This window comes from Talpa europaea (assembly GCF_964194135.1).
Source record: "Talpa europaea genome assembly, chromosome: 2".
NCBI classification, from domain to species: domain Eukaryota; kingdom Metazoa; phylum Chordata; class Mammalia; order Eulipotyphla; family Talpidae; genus Talpa; species Talpa europaea.
The window spans coordinates 102,288,743-102,309,468 of NC_140068.1; the positions used below are offsets into that span (position 1 = coordinate 102,288,743).

General features: G+C 45.6%; 1 pseudogene across 1 annotated transcript; it reads right to left on the bottom strand.

Moving 5' to 3' along the window:
- Positions 1–3,090: 3,090 nt before the first annotated feature.
- On the bottom strand, positions 3,091–4,338 carry LOC311167053 (NADH dehydrogenase [ubiquinone] 1 subunit C1, mitochondrial-like; annotated as a pseudogene). Its single transcript has one exon. The product of its transcript is annotated as an NADH dehydrogenase [ubiquinone] 1 subunit C1, mitochondrial-like (transcript).
- Positions 4,339–20,726: the final 16,388 nt, after the last annotated feature.

Consider the following 20,726-nt stretch of genomic DNA (forward strand, 5'->3'; position numbering starts at 1 on the left):
GTTTTGTGTTCTTTTCATTCATTAAGGATGTGTTGGATGTGTTGACTGACATCACATGCATTCTGTTCTCTAGAAAAGATAAATCCCAGTGTTAGTTTGATTCCCCATTGGACATTAACGACTTTATTCTTTATCACCATATTTATTTTAAACTGCCTTTTCTGCTGAACAATAATGAATCTATTTTTTGTTATCCTCTCTTTTTTTTTAATCTGTATTTTTTGTGTGTTGGGGAGGTGGGGGGGAGGCGGCTTTTACCTCCCCCAGTCTTATCAACTAAGCAGACTAAAAATAAAATTTAACAACTGGGACATATTTGGAAAATTCCTGTCTGTTCACTCAGTATCTTTAATAGTAGTCTTCATTTGTTATAAAAATTGTTAAGCAGAGTAACTCGATGCATTGCGAACCTGAGCAAGTTAATTCAACTTCCTTGCAAAAAAACTTCACCATCCTGGATACAGACAAAACTGCTAACAACCCAAAGGGTTACTGTGAAGGATTAAAATGAAAGTGTTTCATAAACAGAGGAAGGCTTAGGTGCTAAGTGCTTTGAGTATTATCTTATAAAGAAAGGCACTGTTTGGGCCTCCCCAGTGGCGCAGTGGTTGAGCACTGGGCTGCGAAGCGGCCCGCAGCCTCTGCAGAGCCAGTTCGATCCCCAGCCGGTGGTGAGGGTCCCACATGGCACGCAGACCTCTCCTGTGGCCCGCTGCTCCCCTCAGCAGTGTATTTCGTTAGTCTGCCTGTTCTGTTTCCTGCTCTGGCTCTGGTGAATTCTCTCACACTCCTGTGCTTCTGACTGTACCCAGTGCTTGTATAAATAAATAAATAAATCTAAAAAAAAAAAATTCACTCTTTAAAAAAAAAAAAAAGCACTGTTATTGCAGCAGTACCAATTCTGAGTCCCCATGTGAATCATCCTAGATTTTTTTCTCTTTTTATTACCAGAGCTTGCTTTCTTATTTTTTAATATATTATTATATTTTATTTATATATTTTACATCATTGTGTATTACCAATAAGATTCCCACCACCAGTACACCCTTTGAACAATCACCACAGTCCTTGTGCTCTCCTCTCCTCTGTTTTGATCCCTTTTCCTCCTCCCTCCCTCGCAGAACATCCTTATTTTATGGTTGTTGCTAGTTATGTTGTATGTTTTCATATTTATTATTTATACAAGAACCACGGTACAGGCCAGATGTGTGGGAGGGTGAGAGGATTCACCAGAGACAAAGAGGGACAGAACAGGCAGACTGGTGAAATACACTGCTGAGGGGAGCAGTGGGAGCGACAGGAGAGGTCTGCTGTGCCATGTGGGATCCTCGCCAGCCAGCAGGGATCGAACCAGCACTGCAGAGGCTGAGGACAGCTTCACAGTGTGGTGCCGCGGACCAGCGCAGCGGTAGACTGGCAAGGCCGTCCCAGGGATGTGAAACTTGTGCAGGATGGTCAAGGATTCGGCGCATAAATGACAGACAGACACACTTCAAGAGTGAAGATCTGAATGTAATTTGCTCAAATCATTATGCATATTTATACATTTTCAAAAGGCATTAGGTCACACAAAATCTATTTTCCCAGCATAACAATGTTTCTTGTTACCTAGGCATAGAATGCAATTTTCTAGCTAATGGTTTACAAGTTGCTAAGCATATGTGTTTACAATACATTTCCTGAAACTGATTTTTACATATATAGAAAAAGTCAGGTAAGAAAATAGTATAATTATAGACAAGTTGCTAAGTTACTACTTATTCAGAAACAATGACTAACTGGTTAATGGTTAAACTGCTTTGTAGGTACTTCCATCAGGCTTGTTTGTAGGCAACGCTCTTAGCAGCCTTGTTTTCAAGCAAAGGAGGGGATTTTTACTGCGGACTTATTGCCTAGATTGGGCTTACAGCCATTTAGACATTTGCCTAAATTTAACGCCAAAGATTTTCATGATGAAGCCGCTCGGGGACTGCGCCTGTCTTAGGTCGTCAGGAGTCACAGACATGAGGCTGGCCAGTGCCTTCTTTAGTCTGCCCCCGATCTTACCCGTCATTGACTGTCCAGTTCAGCGCACAGGAGAAGGGGGTCTTATTCACTCGGATGTGTCTGAGTGAAAGCCTCCCTCTTTCCAGTATGTTCACTGGCGTTCAGCGGCAGGTGCTGTCGCAGTGTGGTGCTCAACCGTTTGCACCATCACCATCGGGGAGGCCTGTTATGTTGTATTTTTATTATTATTAATGTTTTTTTTTTTTTCTGATCCCTTATTTAGTTTCCCTATATTCTTCCTATAGTTAAAACCATTCAACATTTTTCTTTGTCCTTCTGGCTTATTTCACTGAGCATGATCCCTTCTAGCTCCAATATGTTGCTGCAAATGGCATTAGTATATCTTTTTGGATTGCTGAATAGTATTCCATTGTGTATATATGTGACATCTTCTTGATCCAGTCATCTATTTTGGGGCATTTGTGTTGTTTCCATAGCTTACCTATTATAAATAGTGCTTCAGTAAAAATAGGGAGCAGGTATGTTTTTGAATTAGTGTTTTTGTGTCCTTTGGAGAGATTCCTAGGAGGGGAATTGTTTGGTAAGATGGTAGCACATTTTTAGTTTGAGGACCTTGCACAGAGCTTTCCATAGTGGTTGGACCAGTTTGCATTCCCACCTTATCGATTGTATTGTGTGCAAAAATTCTCTCCCAATCTTTAGTGTGTCTCTTTGTTTTGGTTAGTGTCTCTTTTGCTGTACAGAAGCTTTTTATTTTGATGTAATCCTAATTATTAATCACTTCCTTTACTTTCTTTGCTTTGGGGGATGTGTCTTTAAAGATGTTACTAAGATGTATGATGTCATGTAGTGTTTTGCCTGCATTTTCTCCTATATATTTTATAGTTTCAGGTCTTACATTTGGTCTTTTATACATTTTGAGTTGGTTTTTGCACATGGTATGAGGTAGAAGTCTAGCTTCATTCTTTTGCAAGTAATAGTCCAGTTTTCCCAGCACCCATTTATTGAGCAAATTATCTTTTTCCATTACATTTTCTTTGCTCCTTTGTCAAAGGTTAGTTGTCCATAGATATGTGGGTTTATTTCTGGATTTTTTATTCAATTCCATTGGTCTCTGTGTCTGTTTTTGTTCCAGTGCAATACTGTTTTAATTATTATGGCTTTGTTGTATAGTTTGAAATCAGGGCGAGTGATATACTTCTTTTTAGTCAGGAGAGCTTTAGCTATTTGAGGTTTTTTTGTGGTTTCAAATGAATTTCATCAATATTTGTTCTATTTCTTTTTTTTTTTCTGAATACAGGAGGATTTTTACTTTTTCATGTAACAGTGTAAAACACAAATGTTGGCTTGACAAATATTCACATATAACATCTCATGTTAAAAACTCAACAGGGCCTCCCCAGTGGCGCAGCGGTTGAGCGCTGGGTTGCGAAGCTGCTCGTGGCCTCCGCGGCACCGGTTCGATCCCCGGCTGCTCCCTGGCCACTGGAGGAGGGTCCCACATGGCGCGCAGACCTCTCCTGCCGCCCGCTGCTCCCCTCAGCAGTGTACTTCGGTCCTTCTGCCTGCTCTGCTCCCCGCTCTGGCTCTGGTGAATTCTCTCACCCTCCCGCACTTCTGACTGTACCCAGTGCATGTATAAACAAAACAAACAAACAAACAAATAAATAAATAAATAAAACATGCTTCTAAAAAAAAAAAATAAAAAAAATAAAAACTCAACAGACTGGGGTCCAGAGGAACTGTTGCATCACTCTATGGAGCATACTGTGTTAGTATACCAAAAGTTTATTCCAATCCATTCCTTCTTTTATACTCTAAAACATCTTCATTATGCTGCTTGATGAGATAGAACCACAGAAAGGCCGAGGTGCCCAAGGTCAGGCCAACTTTCAGTCGGGCTGGGCGTGTGGCGGGTCCCGCACGTAGAACTTCGCCTGCGCAGCGGAAATGCTTGGGAGCCTGGCCGGGGCCAGCAGCCGGGAGCAGCAGCGCAGCCACGCAGGTGCCGCCATGTTGCCGGGTCGGCGGCCGAAATATTTGTTCTATTTCTTTGAAGAATTTCATTGATATTTTTATCAAAATAGCATTGAATCTGTAAATTGCTTTGGTAGGATAACCATTTTGATAATGCTAATTCTTCCAATCCACGAGCAGAAGATATTTTTCCATTACTTAGTGTCTTCTTCTATTTCTTTTAACAGTGTCTTACAGTTTTCTTTGTATTGTAACTTCTTTTGTTAGGTTTATTCCCAAGTATTTGACTTTTTTTTTTTTTTGGTTTCAGTTATAAAAGGGATGGTTTTCTTAATTTCTTCTTCTTCAGAGTGATTGTTTGTATATAGGAAGGCTACTGATTTTTGTGTGTTGATTTTGTATCCTGCTAATTTACGGAACTGGTCGATAATTTTGATTAGTTTTTCTGTGGAGTTTTTAGGATTGTCTATATATATTATCATATTATCTGCAAATAGTGACAGTTTTGCTTCTTCTTTCCCTGTTTGGATTCATTATATTTCTTTCTCTGGTCTTATTGTTCTGGCTAGGACTTCCAGTATTATATTGAAAAGCTGTAATGAGAGTAGACATCGTTGCCTTGTTCCAGACCTTAAGGGAAAGGCTTACAGCTTTTCACCATTGAGGACAATATTGACTGTGTGTTTGTTGTATATGGCTTTTATTATATTAAGTTATGTTCCTTTTATCCCAAGGATTTCAAGGGCCTTCATCATAAATGGATGTTGAACTTCATCAAATGCTTTCTCAGCATCTATTGGTATGATCATGTGGTTTTCATTTTTCTTTTTGTTGATGTGGTGAATACATTAATTGATTTTCACATATTGAACCATAATTGTGTCCTTGGAATAAATCCCACTTGGTCATGGTGCATTATCTTTTGTATGCATTGTTGAAGTCTGTTGGCTAGGGTTTTGTTGAGATTTTTCCACCAGTATTCATTAGAGAGATTGGCCTGCAATTTTCTTTTTTGTGTTGTCTTTGTTTGGTTTTGGTATTAGTGTAATGTTGGCTTCACAGAACATATTTGATATTATGCTTTCTTTCTCAATTTTTTGAAAGAGTTTGTGTACGATAGGCAGTAGCTCATTTCTGAATGTTTGGTTGAATTCATTTTTAAAGCTTTTGGTCCTGGGCTTTTGTTTTGGGGGATTGTTTAATTACTGTTTCAACTTCACTGCTGTAATTGCCTGTTAAAGTGTTTTTTTTTTTTTTTCCTTTATCTGGCTTTGAGTGATTGTAGAATTGTAGGAATTTGTCCATCTCTTCTAGATTGTTGAACTTGCTTGCATATAACTTCAAAATAATCTCTGATTATTCTTTTGATTTCTGCTGTGTCGTAATTTCTCCTCTTTCATTTATGATCCTATTTATTTTGCTTTCTTCTGTTTTGTCTTTGTGAGCCTGGCTAGAGGTTTCTCTATTTTGGGTTTGTTTTTTTTTTTCAAAGTACCAACTTTTGGTTTCGTTGATCTTTTGGATTGCTTTTTTATTTTTATTTCATTTATTTCTGCTTTGGTTTTTATCATTTCCTTTCTTATACTGGCTTTTGGTTTTTGTTGTCATTGTTGTTGTTGTTTTTCTAGTTCTTTGAGATGGGAGATTAGGTTGTTTGAGTTCTTTCTTGTTTCTTGATGTGGGCCTGTATGTCATATACTATCCTCTTATTAATGCTTTTGCTGTGTCCCATACCTTCTGGAAAGTTGCAACCGCATTGTTGTTCATCTCTAGCTACTTTTTAAAAATTTCTTCTTTCGTCTCTTCCATAATTCAGTGGTCTTCCAGTAGTGTGGGTTTCAATCTCCTGAAGTAGGAGGGTTCCTTGTTTTCTTTTCATGGTTTATTTCTGGTTTGTTCCCTTTATGATTGGAGAAGATATTTGGTATGATTTTGATATTAATGTATCTGTTGAGGTTTGTCTTGTGATCCAATATGTGATCGGTCCTGGAGTGTGATCTGTGTGCTCTTGAGAAAAATGTGTATTCGTATTATTTTGGGTGCAATGTCCTATAGATGTCGTTTAATCCCATGAGTTCTAGGTCCTTATTTAGAGCTCCACTGACCTTGTTTATTTTTAAAATATTTTTAAAGATTTTTTTTTTATTTATTTATACATGGAAGAGATGGAATGTAGGCCAGAGATGTGTGTGTGTTTGTGTGCATGCGTGCATACGTGCGTGCGCGCGTGTGTTTGTGTGTGTGTGTGTGTGTATGAGAGAGAGAGAGAGAATATTCACCAGAGACAGAGTTGGGAGCAGAAGAGGCAGATCTACTGAAATACACTGCTGAGGGGAGCAGTGGGCGAGACAGGAGAGGTCTGCTGCACTATGGGGGTCAGCTCCCTAGCTAGGGATTGAACTCATGCAGTAATGCATGGATATAGTTTGATAGTGCTGAGACTTAACCCCTGCACCACCAGGGAGGCCCTCCTTATTTATTTCTGTCTCACTGATATGTCCATGGGTGAGAGTGATATATTGAAGTCTCCCACTATGTATGTATTTTCTCTACTGTCTAATTTTCAGGACTGAAATAATTGTCTGTTATATTTTGGTGCTCCTTCATTTACGGTATATGTTGATGAGTGTTATGTTTTCCTGATGTAATCATAATGTAGTGTTCATCTATGTCTCTTTTTACCATTCTTAGTTTGAAGTCTATTTTATTTGCTATGAGTATAGTTGTTCCTGCCTTGTTTTTTGGTCCATTTGCTTATAGGATTGTTTTCCAGCCTTTGGCTTTAATCTATGTTTATCTTTTGTAGTTAAATGGGTTTCCTGTAGACAGCAGAATGTTGGGTTCTGTTTTTTAATCCAGTTGCTACTCTGTGTCTTTTTATTAATGAGTTTAGTCCATTTACATTTCAAGTTAATATTGATACACTGGCATCTGTATTTTCCGTTTTGTTTGCCTTTTGTGATTCTATTCCTTACCTTATTCTGTTCTTCCTATTCATTCCTCTGTTGGCTTTGCCTTTAGGGCATCTTGTATTTTTTGTAGTGGGGATTTAGTAATAATGAATTTCTGGAGATTCTGTTTGTCTGAGAAGGTCCTGATTTTTCCTTCATAGAGGAAGGAGAGCTTAGCAGGATATTCTTGGTTGACATTTGTTGACTTGGAGTTTGTTAAATATGTCTCTCAACTCTCTTCTTGCCTGTAGTGTGCTTTTGGAGTAGTCTGATGTCACCCTGAATGGTTTTCCTTTTTAGGGTATCTGTTTCTTCGCCCTCATCAGTTATCTTATTTTTCCTTGTCTTGGACTCCTGGAAACTTTACTATCATGTGTCTTGCTCTAGTTTTTCTGTCATTGTGCTAATTCCATGTTCTTCTGGCTTCCTGTATATCCATTTTCATCTCCTTCTTCATGTTTGGGAATTTCTCTTTCTTGGTTTCTTGGTTTCTTGGTCTCTCTCCTCACATTCTGGGATTCCCCTCAGTATTATATTGCCTTTCCTCGTGGTGTCAGATAGTTCTCAAAGTATTTTTCCTATTTCAGTTCATTTTATGTCTGTACCTTCAAGAATGCTGATCCGTTCTTCCCTTTCTTCAGTTCTATTTTCTTGGCTTTTCCCAGAATTCTTGAGCTTCTCCACTAATCTCTGGATATCCTGCACTTCCTTCAATTTCTTCTTGGGGATTTTCATTCCTCAATTCATTGTCTATATTTTTCCCCTTTCTATGTTTTCTCTTAATTCTTTAAATGTTTTAATTATGGCAATTCTGAATTCTTTTTATACCAGGCAGAGGTATTCTTCTGTGTTCCTGTTATCAGGTTCTGGGGGGTTGACTCTCTTTTTGTGGCATATTGTTCCCAGAAGGGCCATTTTGATCCCTTGTATGCTTCTTTCTTTCTATTGTTTGCCTTGTGTTTTGCTCTGTTCATAATGCCCCATTGCTACTGGTGATGATGGGCATGACTTCTGATTTCTATTGCTGAGGCATAGATGTGTCTGCCTGGTGTCTGAGCCACTGTGGCTGGTGAATAGAAGTGTCAGTGGGGGTTCTTGTATTTTCCCCCTCTGCTGTCCTCAGCTATACACCTGCTCTAGACAGGTGGTACTTCCTCACGCTCTTCCCAGTTTATTGGGGGTTACTGGATTTGGAAGTTGGGTGGTGGCTGCAGTTCTCACTTCAGTGCATGTCTGGACACTCTTCTGTTGTGGTAGATGTGGTAGATGTTGTTTTGAACTGTGGTTTGCTTCAAGAACTCCTGCTTTTTCAGCCCCCACTATATAGGATGGGATCTAATGTCTCAGTCCAGACACATGCTGAGGCCAAGTCCACGGGGAGGTGCTTGCAGGCTGGGTGGAATGTATCTCTCTGTTGAGCTGTTATGTCCCTCTAGGCATGTCTCTGATGGCTCCCAGTGAACTCGTCATTGCTGTCTTAGTCTGGTCTGCTGGGGAGCACTGTAGGGCAGTGTGGGATAGTCTTCCCAGGGTCTGCTATCTCTCTTGTAGTGTATTGAGGGAGGATAAAGAATGCACACTGAGAGGTGAGGCATAAACTGGAGTGTTCAACAGTCTCTGGCAATCTTTACTGTAGATGTGGGAGCTGTGGGAGAATCAGCACTCTTTCTGGGTCCTTAAGGTAGCTGGACAAGTATGGGATTTCATGAGGTCTCCTTCCACCTGAGGGCTTGTGGTATCTAGAGGCCCCCAATGTAGGGACCAGCCCAACGAGACTCCACCTGATGCCCCTCCCTAGCAGTGCAACAGTTAAACAGTATGTCCTTCCTGGAATAACCTCAGTTACAGGCTTCCTGTTTCGGGTATAGGTGGTTGAAGATTTTGTTCTGATCACTAGGTGGTGCCAGAGACATCTCCTAGTAAACTTTCAGAAATAAGCTTATTCCCACAGGTCTATGGGGAATGGTGGGGAGAGATGGGGAGCACCACAAAAAAGGGGCTCACACCCAACACTGTGCCTGCCCTGATGCCCTGCCCCCGTTTGCCCACCTGTCCCTTTCTGGAATTCTCAGATGTCTCTGGAGTCTCCCGTGAACTCCAAACTTTTGTCCTTTTCTTTTCCTGGATGAAGTAGCCAGTTTTGTGGGTGGAAGAGGGGAGAATTATTCTAGATCAATGATTTTCTCTCCTCCTTTTGTTATAGGGTAGGGAGAGGGGCAACTTAGAACTCCCAAACCTGCCTGCTCTAAATAGGTTCTGCCATACACCACAACAAGACAAAACATATAAAACTTTAATGGAAAGAAACTTTAACACAATTAGTAAACAATACAGAAAAGACAAAGAATATAGCACCTAAATCAAGCACTCACAGTTACCCATCCCCTCATGGGTAAAATTCCACCCAAAAGGGACTGGCCCCAAACAAGGCCCGAAAGCTGCCCCAAGTCTAGAACACCTTCCAGTGGGGACCCAGAATAAAGGATGAGAAATAACCAGACAAGTCTGGGACGAAAAGAGCAAAATCAAAATCAAGGTAAAAGCTGCCATTGTTAACCTCCCCGCTGGTCTCTCACCCACATCTGTTTCAACCAGTCCAGGACCAAAAGACAAGTGCAGTTTCTTCACATGTCTCTAAGCTCCATGTGCCTCCTTCAGGTCTCCTTCTGGCTCCTTCCTGCTTCCTTCCTTCCTCAGTCTCCTCTCCAGATTCTTCTTCTTGCTCCGCTTCACCCTCCTTTGGGTGGGGCAGGGAACCTGGAACTTCCCCTTTTCCTGGGGACCACGCTGTTACTCTTTCCCTCTGCTTCTGTTGGATCACCAACTTTGTCCAATACGTTGGGTTCCACCAGGAACTCACCGTTATTTCTATCAGTTGTTTTTTTTTTTTTTTTCTTCAAAGATTTATTTATTTATTTATACAAGCACTGGGTACAGTCAGAAGCACAGGAGGGTGAGAGAATTCACCAGAGCCAGAGCAGGGAGCAGAGCAGGCAGAAGGACCTAAGTACACTGCTGAGGGGAGCAGCAGGCATGGCAGGAGAGGTCTGTCACGCCATGTGGGACCCTCACCGGCTGCCGGGGATTGAACCGCCACTGCAGAGGCTGCAGGCAGCTTCGCAGCCCGGTGCTCAACCACTGCACCACCAGGGGAGGCCCTCTATCAGTTGTTTTTATTGGAGAATTTAATCCTAGCATCCCTTTGCTGCCATGTTGGTGATGTCATCCTGGATGCCTCTTTGTAGCATGTTACAATTGTACTAGTTCCATCACTGGATTATTTATATATTTGTCTAAGAATCAATTATGTTTATGATTTCATGAAAATTACACAATATCTCTAATTTTATGACAGATTTTTATAAAGGACACTTTATATGTATTATAGTTGAAAACCTTTTATACTACCAAATTTTTAGGAAAAATGCATGAAAATTGTCTTTTATTAACATTAAGAAGGAAACAATGAAATAACAGCTATAATAAAGCTGAGTCCTCTTCCCCTGCAGACTGAGGAGCAGTCTGAGAGGAGACACCAGGCCCCAGACAGGACGGGGCAGACCCTGGGTCTAGACTGAAGCTGCTCATCTGACACTCATGGTCCTTCTCACCTCAGGAGCTTGTCCAACCCCAGCTGAGCCCCAGAGTCCATGTCCCCAGAATCCTGGGCAGGGCTTGTCCCCTCATCCTCTGTGAGCTGTTCCCACACCCCCCCACCCCCACCCCCATCTCCCTCCTCTTCTGTCCTCTCTCTCTCTCTCTCTCTCTCTCTCTCTTTCTCTCTCTCTCTTTGGGCTCAGGGAGAGTCATCTGAGGAGGTGAGATCTTCATCCAGAGGGAGAGGAGCCCCCAAGTGGCAGGTTGGGGGACTTCAGAGAGTCAGAGTATCCTCAGGATCCTCCTCCCAATAAGGCTCTGATTTCTCTCCTGGGGACCCCAATACTCTCCCAGCTCTGTGGGGACCATGTCATCACTGTGATCTCAGACAGAGCAGACATGGCTCCCTCAGCCTTGGGGGTGCTCCTGCTCCTGTCTTCCTTATTTTGGTCTTTTCCTTCCTCCAACGTTCCCCCTCTGACAGTCATGTGGCTTTTCCCATGCACCTGAAAGGATCTGTCATATCCTGTGTTGATCAAGAAGATGATCCATAGACACCAGTGGGTAGGAAAAGCTGCCCTGAAGGGACATGTTTGCAGGCAGGCGGCCTTAGGAAGAGTGGCCTCTGCTGAGGGAGGTCAGTGAGGAGAAGCCCCAACATAGTACAGGTCACAGACAGGCAGGAGGCTGCTGCCCTGCAGAGTAGAGAGTGGGTAAAGAGAAGCACCTGCAGAGTCACAGGTGGGCAGTCTCCACACAGGTGTGCAGAGACTGCACTGATATAGTCCTCTTCTGTTTGGGAGGGGTCACTGCTTGTGAGCCTTGGGTTAGTTGCTGATGTTGGATAACCATGCAGAATCTGAAAGGGACTGGAGATTCCATGACGGGCCCCATCTCTATATCTTTACCCTCAGGTCTGTGCTCCAGATACTCCCTATAGCATCTGATCCTGCTTGGGCCTTATGTCTGGTTACAAGGCTCTGGAGCCTAAGGATCTTGATTTCTACAGCGAGGTTAATGGTTTTGTTAATCCCCTCTGCCCCCACCTCCTGTGTGAGTCAGGTTTTAGTCTTGTGAGGCCTCCTTTCTGTTTTCTATTCTCTCCTCCATCAAGGGGAGCAGCTGGTGAGACAGGAGAGGTCTGCTGTACCTTGTGGGTTAGCTCCCTGGCTGGGGATTGAACTCAGAATTAACCCCTACACCACCAAGGAGAACCCTAGCCCTTTTCTTAATAAACCTGCTCTTTTGGATACAGCTAATGTCTCTGTCTCATGGGGAAACTCCCCTGGGAATCTCGCTGGTGCTGCTGAAAGGGGAGCTCTCATGAAACTTTTCCCAGCACCCCACTCTCTGAACTCAACATTTCCAAAACTGACTACCCAAGACTAAGTCTCTCTGGCTGCTCAGCTCCACCCTTCAATAGGTGGGTAGGGAGCAAGGAGCCTCCCTTTTTTATGGATACCCCTCTCTGCCTTCATGGCTCTCTGGGGTAAGAAGGGAGGATGGGTGAAAATGAAAAGCTTTAGATTTCAAGATGCAGGAGGGTGTGTGTGTGTGTGTGTGTGTGTGTGTGTTGTGGTCCATGAAAGGGGAGACACTTACCCTGTCAGACCTCAGGGCAGCTGCGAGTTTGTGGAGCATGTGGGATAGACAATGGGGGAGGCTTGGTTGGAGAGGCTGACTGTGTCCCCTGCTGCCCTGTGGGAATGTCCTGAATAAACTCCACAAATAGATTTTATGGACTCCACCCCCACTCCAGACCAAAGAGATCCAAGACACCAAGGGGGAGATGTTGCGGGCCATGCTGTCTGACAAGGTCCGGGCATGGGGGACTGTAGGGTAAGGAAAATGTCAGGCTTTTCTGCCCTTCCGCCATCAGGATAGATGATGGATCCTTGTCCTGAATGCATGCCTGATGGCGGGCACCTGGAATAGGGTGTGGGCATAGGTAGATGGGATTCAGCTGAGCTAAGACTGTGCTTTTAAGGGCGGCGTCACGGGGGGACGCCAGCAGCAGCCCCAGCCAGCAGCAGCAGAACCTGAAGGAGAAGCAGAAGCAGAAGCAGAGAACGCCAGAGAGCCCAGATAGAGTAAAGACTTGCTGGGGGTTGGGAGGCCTGCCAGCCTCCCAGCCCCCCAGCCAGCACCCCTGCCTGCCATATGCCTGGTGAACCCCAAATAAAAAACCTGCAAAACTACTGAGGACTCTGACTCCTCCTTTACCTGGTCTGCATGGGATCAGAAAACCTGCACTGTGCCTGTTCCTGGCCTTACAGGGACATTCCTGAAAAATCGGGAAGCTCTGCAGCTGGCTCCTTTTCATTTGTTTATGGCAGTTATTGAAATCATGGACATTTTCTGTAAGCTTTAGAATAACACAATGAGTGTTGGCATTAATGCCAGTTTCAGTATTGCACACTTCAGTAGTCTGAGAAATGTACCTTCCAACATGATTGATAATGAAATGGTTTCCAATATTCCTCCACATCCTCCAATTTATAATTCTGTTACCATGAGTAACACTAAGTTCTTTAACAAGCCACACTTGATAGAACTGTTGGAACTGAGCCCGGTAAAAGTCCCCACAAGAGAAGGCCCTGAGGTGCCCTGGGAGGTGAAATGGTCCGAGAAAAACACACCACATACTGTTCCCATGGTACCGGGACCCTTTGGTTCTATATGGAAAATAGGAGGCCGCTTTTGATTTTACAATGCCTGCTTAGCCTTGTTTTATTTACCTAGCTTGACCACATAAATCACACTGTGTATAGCCCTGTTTCTATTTTCTGAATAATATGTATCACCTAGGGAAATAATGTAACCAAGCAACCAAATTAATCATAGATTAGGAAAATTTAAAAAGGGCTGTGCACTGATTGATGATCAAAAATAAATTCTGAAACAATATAAAAGTAAAATCACATGATTGCATCATATAATGATCAAATAAAAAATTTCTGATGTATAAATAAAGACCCGCTGAGACCCTCAGCAGGAGATACTTGCACCCTGATCAAGTGTCTGTGTCTCCTCATTCCCTCATCCCCTTATGCCTCCATTCCGCCGATGCCGTCTCCTCCTTCAGGGACCCTGCCCGGGTCGGATCTGGACTCCAGCAGAACTACAAATCCTATAATGTCGTCACCAAAGGGAGGAATGCTGGGAACTGAGGGTGGTGTTAAGTAGCCAGGTTTGGTATAAAACCAGGCATGTGGGCCATGGTGGGGGGAGGGGGACTTTTGGATTTTCGCCAGCTCTCAGCATGCTATTGGGGTTCAAGTTCAGCAGAACAGGTAGGACGCATTCACCAATTTATCTCCCTCTCCTTCCCCCGAGTTATTCATTTCTTCATTTCCCCTTCATTTGTAAATAAACTTTTTACTAACCTTTTTGTGTGTGCCTGCATTTGAGTAGTATTACAAGTCCGTTTTAAGCGCGCGGGTGAGGACCCACAGTCAGGCAACCCGTTTCATATAGGGGCTGCCCTGTAACAGGTACTCAGTTTTTTTGTTCTTGAAAAGGACAGTAAGTAAATGTGCACGTGATGAATCTCACCACGCAGGACTCCCTCTGGGGTCCCTCCCTGTGCTTATAACCTGCCAGGAACATCCTCATCTGACTTCTGCCATCACTGAGCTGTTTTGACTTTTTTAACTTCATACTTCAGTGTCCTGCAGGGTTTGTATTTTTGTCCCTGGGTCCTGCTCTCCGGTCTCCATCTCCAAGCTTCCTTGTCTGCATCCTCCTTTCCCTCCCTCGGTGTCCACTTGCACTGGCCACAAGGGGGCAGCAGAGCCTCACGGAACCTGGGAACAAGCCTGGTGGCCTTTCTATTGGCCCCTGGGCTCCTCCCCACCAAGTAACCCCTCCTTTCTGGTGCCCCCAGGCAGGAGCTACAGGATGGCCCTGCTTCCCTCTGGGACCTGCTGCTTCAGGGAACCTCAGGGCTGGGGGTTTGGTGCTGGGATCTTAATTCTTTTGCTCTTTTCAGTGATGTCTTAGGAGGATGCAGCTCAGCTAACATGTGTATACAAACATTACACAGATTATAAAAGCAAATAAACAACAATTAAAAGAGATGAGGTTACATTATTTTAAACAGATTTTCTAATAAATTTTTTGCCTCCCCTCTGAGCCCCGGTTTTGAGGGAGGCTGGGAATTCATTACAAACTTTGGAGCCCCATCTCCACGCCCCTTTCCCATCCAGTAACTGAAAACCAGCTTTGCACATGGGAAAGCACAGAGACCCCAGCCCTGTCCCTCTAGACTCTGATCTCACCCTGGGCTCCACTGGATGTGAAACTTGTATCTTAACTTCCCCAAAGGATGACAGGGTCCAGGGGTTTTTCTCAACGAAACCGAAGGCACCTGAGCAGGCAGCCCTGGGTCCTGTGATAAGCAACTTGCTACATTTCTTGGGCTGTAACTCAGGCCATGTCTGCCCTTAAACGGTTACAGCGTTAATGCTTCAGCACAAGCTGAAACGTACAGAAGCCCATAACTTCTTGGAGGGTGCTCAGCCTTTGATGGAGATCCCGAGTCAAGTACACGTACAATAAACCTGCTTCTTGTTTTTTGTTAAGTTCAGTGTCCTAGTTTCCTTATGCCACATAATAAAACCTGTAGAACCTGTGTGTATGTGTGTGTGTGTGTGTGTGTGTGTATCTTTTACTTTCCCATCTCCTCCTCCCACCAGCTCCCCTACCATGCCCAGCAATGAAGGAATTTGACACTGTTTTGATCATTTTTCTGCCATGGAGGAGAATCCAGTGAACTCTTCATGTTAACAGAGTCAAGATAAATTTAATTTTACTGGATTGCAAGTTCATGTAAAGGGGTTTAATCCTCCCATCAATAGTTGTATTTTAAAATTACAACTCATTTTACATTCGCCACTAATTTTAGCCTCCTCATGTATTAACCTGAAACTATTTCCAAAGTAATTTAAACCATATAAAGATTACAGGTATCATAACTTGGTTGAACAGGAAAGTAAATTATTAACCCATCAGCATCAGGACAATATATATTTGAACAAGACAGAACAGTGAACAGTGTGTGTTGACAGCGCAGCATGAACAAGCCCTGAGGAGCTGGAGAGGCAGTGACGGGGGGTAAGTGTCCTTCCTGCAGGGTGTCCAGTGCCCCCCAGTTTTGTCCAGGGAAACCTGTCCTGTGCTCTGTCCCTCCTTCCTTCCCCTCACCACAGGGGCCCAGGGCAGCATTCAGGCAGAGGTGAGGTTTCTGGGTGTGTCCTCTTGGGGCAGTTCTGAGTCCAAGGTCCCCTCCTGCTCCCCTCCCCCTGAGGGGTGTGGAGCTTGGGGCTGGGTTGTGCTGAGAGCTGGGGTAGGGGTGGGGCACATCCTGCAGCCTCTGCCCCTCCCCCAGGAAGGTCCTGGATCATGTCACTACACAGAGGGCAGGACTCAGGCACATTCATCTCTGTCTGCAGGTGTGAGAATCAGGGGCCACAGACACCACCTGTGCAGACCAGCTCCTGGCACCTAGTAGGTGCTCAGTGAAGTTTGGTTTTCTTCCTTCTGTGTCTTCATCAAATTCTCCTAATGTCTCTAGGCCAAGAGGCATCCCCACTGGATAGGGATGTGGTTGCAGAGGGGGATAAACACAGCAGAGAATATTTTCCTGTCTCCTCAGTTATTTTCAGATAAATATGGATTTTCCCAATATTCCTGAGTCTAAGGGGAAATTGTCACAAAGGAAACTTTAAGGATAACAACCTGGGATGTGTTAGGTATTTCTAGAACTCCTGGGTTGTTCCAGCATTTTCATATCTCATAGCTGACTTCCAGGCAGAAATGGATTTGAATTTCAGTGATGAAAGAACATTCCTTGCTGCATGACGACAGACAAAGGACCTCCTTGGTGGAACAAGGGGTTAAGTTGCAACATTATGAAGCTATCCCCGCAGCCACTTCAGCAGGCGTTCCATGTTCGGCCAGGGAGCTACCCACGTGGTGCAGCAGACCTCTACTGTTTCGACTGCTGCTCCCCTCAGCAGTGTATTTCAGTCAGTCTGCCTGTTCGCTCTGTCTCGTGAGTCCTCTCACCCCCACAACCCTGCATCTCTGACCTATACCTTTGCTCTTGTATGCATAAGTAAATAAAATAAATCCTAAAAAAAAAAGAAAAAAGAAAAAAAAAAAAAAACAGACACAACAGGCCCCTCAGGACAGGGAGAGTGAGCCCTGGCAGGACAGTCCTGCTGGTGTGAGGCTGTGACCCTGCAAGGAGTCGGGTCCCTGGTGTGTAGAAGGTGATGTGAGGATGACAACCTGGCAAGAGTGCAGTGAGGGCCACACTCACAGGAGTCACTGCCTGGTGACCCTGACCCCTGGGCAGGCCTGTGGCGCAGAAACAGGTGCTGACCTCACTGTTTTCAGGTGAGTGAGATGTGATTAGTGACTCAGTTATGTTTGGAGGCATAGGAAAACAGGGGAGTGTGGTGGACGCCGTGTCCATCAGGGGCTGATGCTCAGGTCAGAGGTGGCGTCTCGTGTTTTCAGGGGACTGAGGAGTTTTCTGAGTGGACGAGGCCAAGGAGCCAATGGGCAGCAGCAGAATCTCCTCTGCAGACAAGCTCAGCTGAGGCTGGTGAGGCCCCTCCTTACTGGACTCACATGGCCTCCTCTAGGGATTCCACATTGTTCCCCAGATGACACGTGTCAGGGCTGCTGTCAAGAACAGGCCTCCTGACCCCAAATAGCATGTGTAAGGGGGAGGGAGAGGCTTGGGGTGGCCCCTTGGATCAGGTCACTTCAGGTGAGGCCTAAAATGTGAGGTGTATAGGGAGCAGAGGCAGTAGTAGCATCAGGGACTGTGAGGAGGGCCTAAGGCTGGAAGACCTCCCTGAATTGGAGGAGTCACCTGAGCCAGAGGGGGCCCCTGGAAGAGCAATGGGAAGGGGGTCAGAGAGGGAGGGGGAGGCCTGGGAAACCCTCCTTTAAGCATAGGGATCCCCTGAAGGCGTGAGACAGGGAGATGACATAAGCTGACTGGAGAGGGTCATGATCCTGGAAGGAAATGGACTGGGGAAGGTGAGGCTGGAGGTGGAGTGGGGTGACCCTTGGGTCAGGTGAGAAATGAGGGTGATCTGGAATAGGTGCTGGTCATGGACATGGATTGAACATTTGGTGCATTGGCAGTAGACTGGGTGGGGAGTGGACTGTGAAGATGACCCTGCAATTTGTAGCAGAGATAACTGGGGGGACACAGGTGCCCTTTACTGAGCAGGGCAAACCACAGGAAGTGAGGGGGGGAGAGGATGCCCAGGATCCATGGTTTCCTTGGAGACACAGAATCGGGCCTTCCTGGTGACCCCGTGTCCTGGAGGGACAGGGTCTGGTCACTGTGACCAGGTCTCGGGTGACATTAACATCTGAACAAGCCACAGGCCCTGTCCACGCAGTGTGGGCAGGACCAGGTCCTGGCAGCTCCTGGTGCCAGTGCTGACTCCTGGTGTCCAGGGTGAGGGGGCTCCTGGGTCAGCTGCTTTGAGGAGAAGAAAACAAGTCCCCTGGGGGCTCCTCACAGGCTCTGCCTTGTGGGGTGACAGCTGACCTGGGGTCAATGGGGTGGCTTAGACTGACCCCTTCATGGGGCTCAGAGTCAGTCCTGACTGGGCCCCACACTCACCCTTTGTTCTGGGTCTGGGAGCCAAACAGCCTGGAGCACAGAGGGTATTCATAGTGGGTGCTGGGTGGGCACCTCCCCTGTGCCTGCAGGGGTGTCAGGGTGCCTGTCTCTCCCCTCTTCTGACCCATCTGATATGCTGTTTCCTTCCTGAAACAGGAAGGAAGTGCTCCCTTGGGTGCACTGTCTAGAGGGCAGGGTGGAGGCTGCTGGGATTGCATTTCAGCTTTCACTTTCAGATCATGTAGGAGCCAGAGAAGGATGATTGTGTTTTTAAAAGAAAATTTGGAGGATCCCAGGGACCCCTTCCCTGGTGAGACACCCCTCAATGAGTGCTGAATTCTGCCTGTCTGCTCTCCTGGGAACCATCTTCTCTGAGCCATGAGACCCCTTGGCACCCAGCAGGCCTCCTGAGCAGCTGACAGCAGGTGCTAACTCTGTAAGAAGATTTGGGGAAACACTGAAACTTCTCAATTTCCAAGGGACGACGTGGAAGCCCCACCATTTCAAAGCAGGTATGTCAGTTTTGAAGACATGTTTCTTTTAAGAAAAGAAAGTGAGGAGCAGCTGGCTGTAAGGAGGAGTTGAGAATGTAGTGGGGATTGGGTGGGATGGGAGGTGGCACAGGAAATGGTGCAGGTCTGAGAGCTCCCAGCACAACCTCATTGAAGATTGTACTTCACTTATTTTAATAATGTGTCTGTAACATCCTGGGGCAGGACCCTGTTCTAGAATTTTAGGTAGTGACTCTTCCAATATAATTCATGTAATTCTCGTTCCAACCTTGACTGGGAGATGCTGATACTATTCCCATTTTCCTGTGGGGAAAGTGAGGCAGGAAAGTTAAGAGACTTGATGAAGATGGTCACACAGAGAGTGGCTGAGTCTGGAGATGACCTCAGAGTCAGCCCCAGAATCTTCCGTCCCAGGACCATGACCTACCTCCCCACAACACCAGAGGTGTGTGGTTTGAGGGTGTTTTCTCTGACCAGGACTCATTTCTTTTCTCTGCTGCTTTGTCTCACTGGGTCCCTCACCATGAGGCAGAAATCCCCAAAGAGTTAGAGAAAAGAGGAAGAGGCCTTCAGTGGGGATCTGACCCGGTTCCTCTTGTGTTTGGGAAAGGACCTTGTCTTTGGCCTTGGCAGGTCAGGGCTGGGGAGGGACTGACCTTCAGGTGAGCTGGAAAAGCAGACAGAGCAGGACAGGGGCCTGTGGGGGACCACGACACCTTGGGGAAAGTGGCATGTGTCCTGAGTCTTCTCAGGGACACCTGCTCACACTGAGGGGGACAGGACCACAAGCAGGCATTGACCTGTCCTTCATGGGGGCCTGGGATTGGGTATGATGATGGGGAGGGAGGGCAGTTTGCACCCCAGGCCCTGGTGCTGGGAATGGAGGGGCCTGGTGCTCTGAGCAGAGCAGAGGTCTGGGGTGTGGGTTCCATACTGTATGAAGGGATGGGAGGATGTTTTTCACCAATAAACGTCGTGGTCTCTAGCAGCACAGAGGCTCAGAATCCCCAACAGGAGCATGGTCTGTCCTCCTTGGTCTCAGGGCCTAAAAAGTCACTAGGAAGGGTCCTGCAACTGCTGGTGGGGGCCCCTGGGCCCTGTTTCCCCCTGAACCCAGACCTCCTGGCTGCCACCTCCTCTGTGTGGGCCTGGCTGCCTCCTGACCTGTCTCTCCCCAGCCTTGAGGAGATGGCGCCCTGCTCCTGCCCCAGCTCTGTGCTCTGCCTCCTCCCCTCCCTGCTGCTCCTTCTCCAGCTGCCCCCTGGGGGGCCCCAAGGTGAGTGTGTCCCTCCCTGTCCTGTGTCTCCCTCGGGTGGGTGGGGCCCAGGGGCTCTGGGAGCTCTTCCTTCAGGAATTGCCTTTGTTCATTTGTCTTAGCATAATGTCTTCAAGTTCCATCCATGTTTTTTTAAATGACATGATTTTACTTATTAAAAAAAAAAAAAAAATCTGTGTTCCTCCCTGGTGGTGCAAGGGGTTAAGTCTCAGCATTATCAGGCTATTACCAGCCACTGTAACAGAAGTTCGATCTCTGGCCAGGGAGCTGATCCACATCTTGTAGCAGACCTCTCCTGTCTTGCTAGCTTCTCCCTTCAGCAGTGTATTTCAGCCCGTCTGCCTGTTCTGTTCCCCACTCTGTCTCTGGTGAATTCCCTCACCCCCCCACCCCCGTACTTTTGGCCTATACCCCAGCTCTTGTATGCATACATAAATAAAAATAAATCTTTAAAAAATTCTGAGTACTATTTCATTATGTGTATGTGTGTGTATATATGTAATGTTACTCTATTTCTTTGAATGAATCTCTCTTCCTGTCTATCTTCAAATTGTGGAATATCCATTATGCTTATGTTGCCTTTCCTCACGGATTGGTTAGTTCTTCCAGTTTTTCTTCATTTTTCTCTTTTTTCTTCTATTTTGATACATTGTTCATTATTACAGTCAGGTCACTGATTTAATCTTTCATTTGGTCTATTCTGATCCAATAGCTTCTCCAGGAGTAAGTAGCTTCTCTGCTCATCTTTTTAC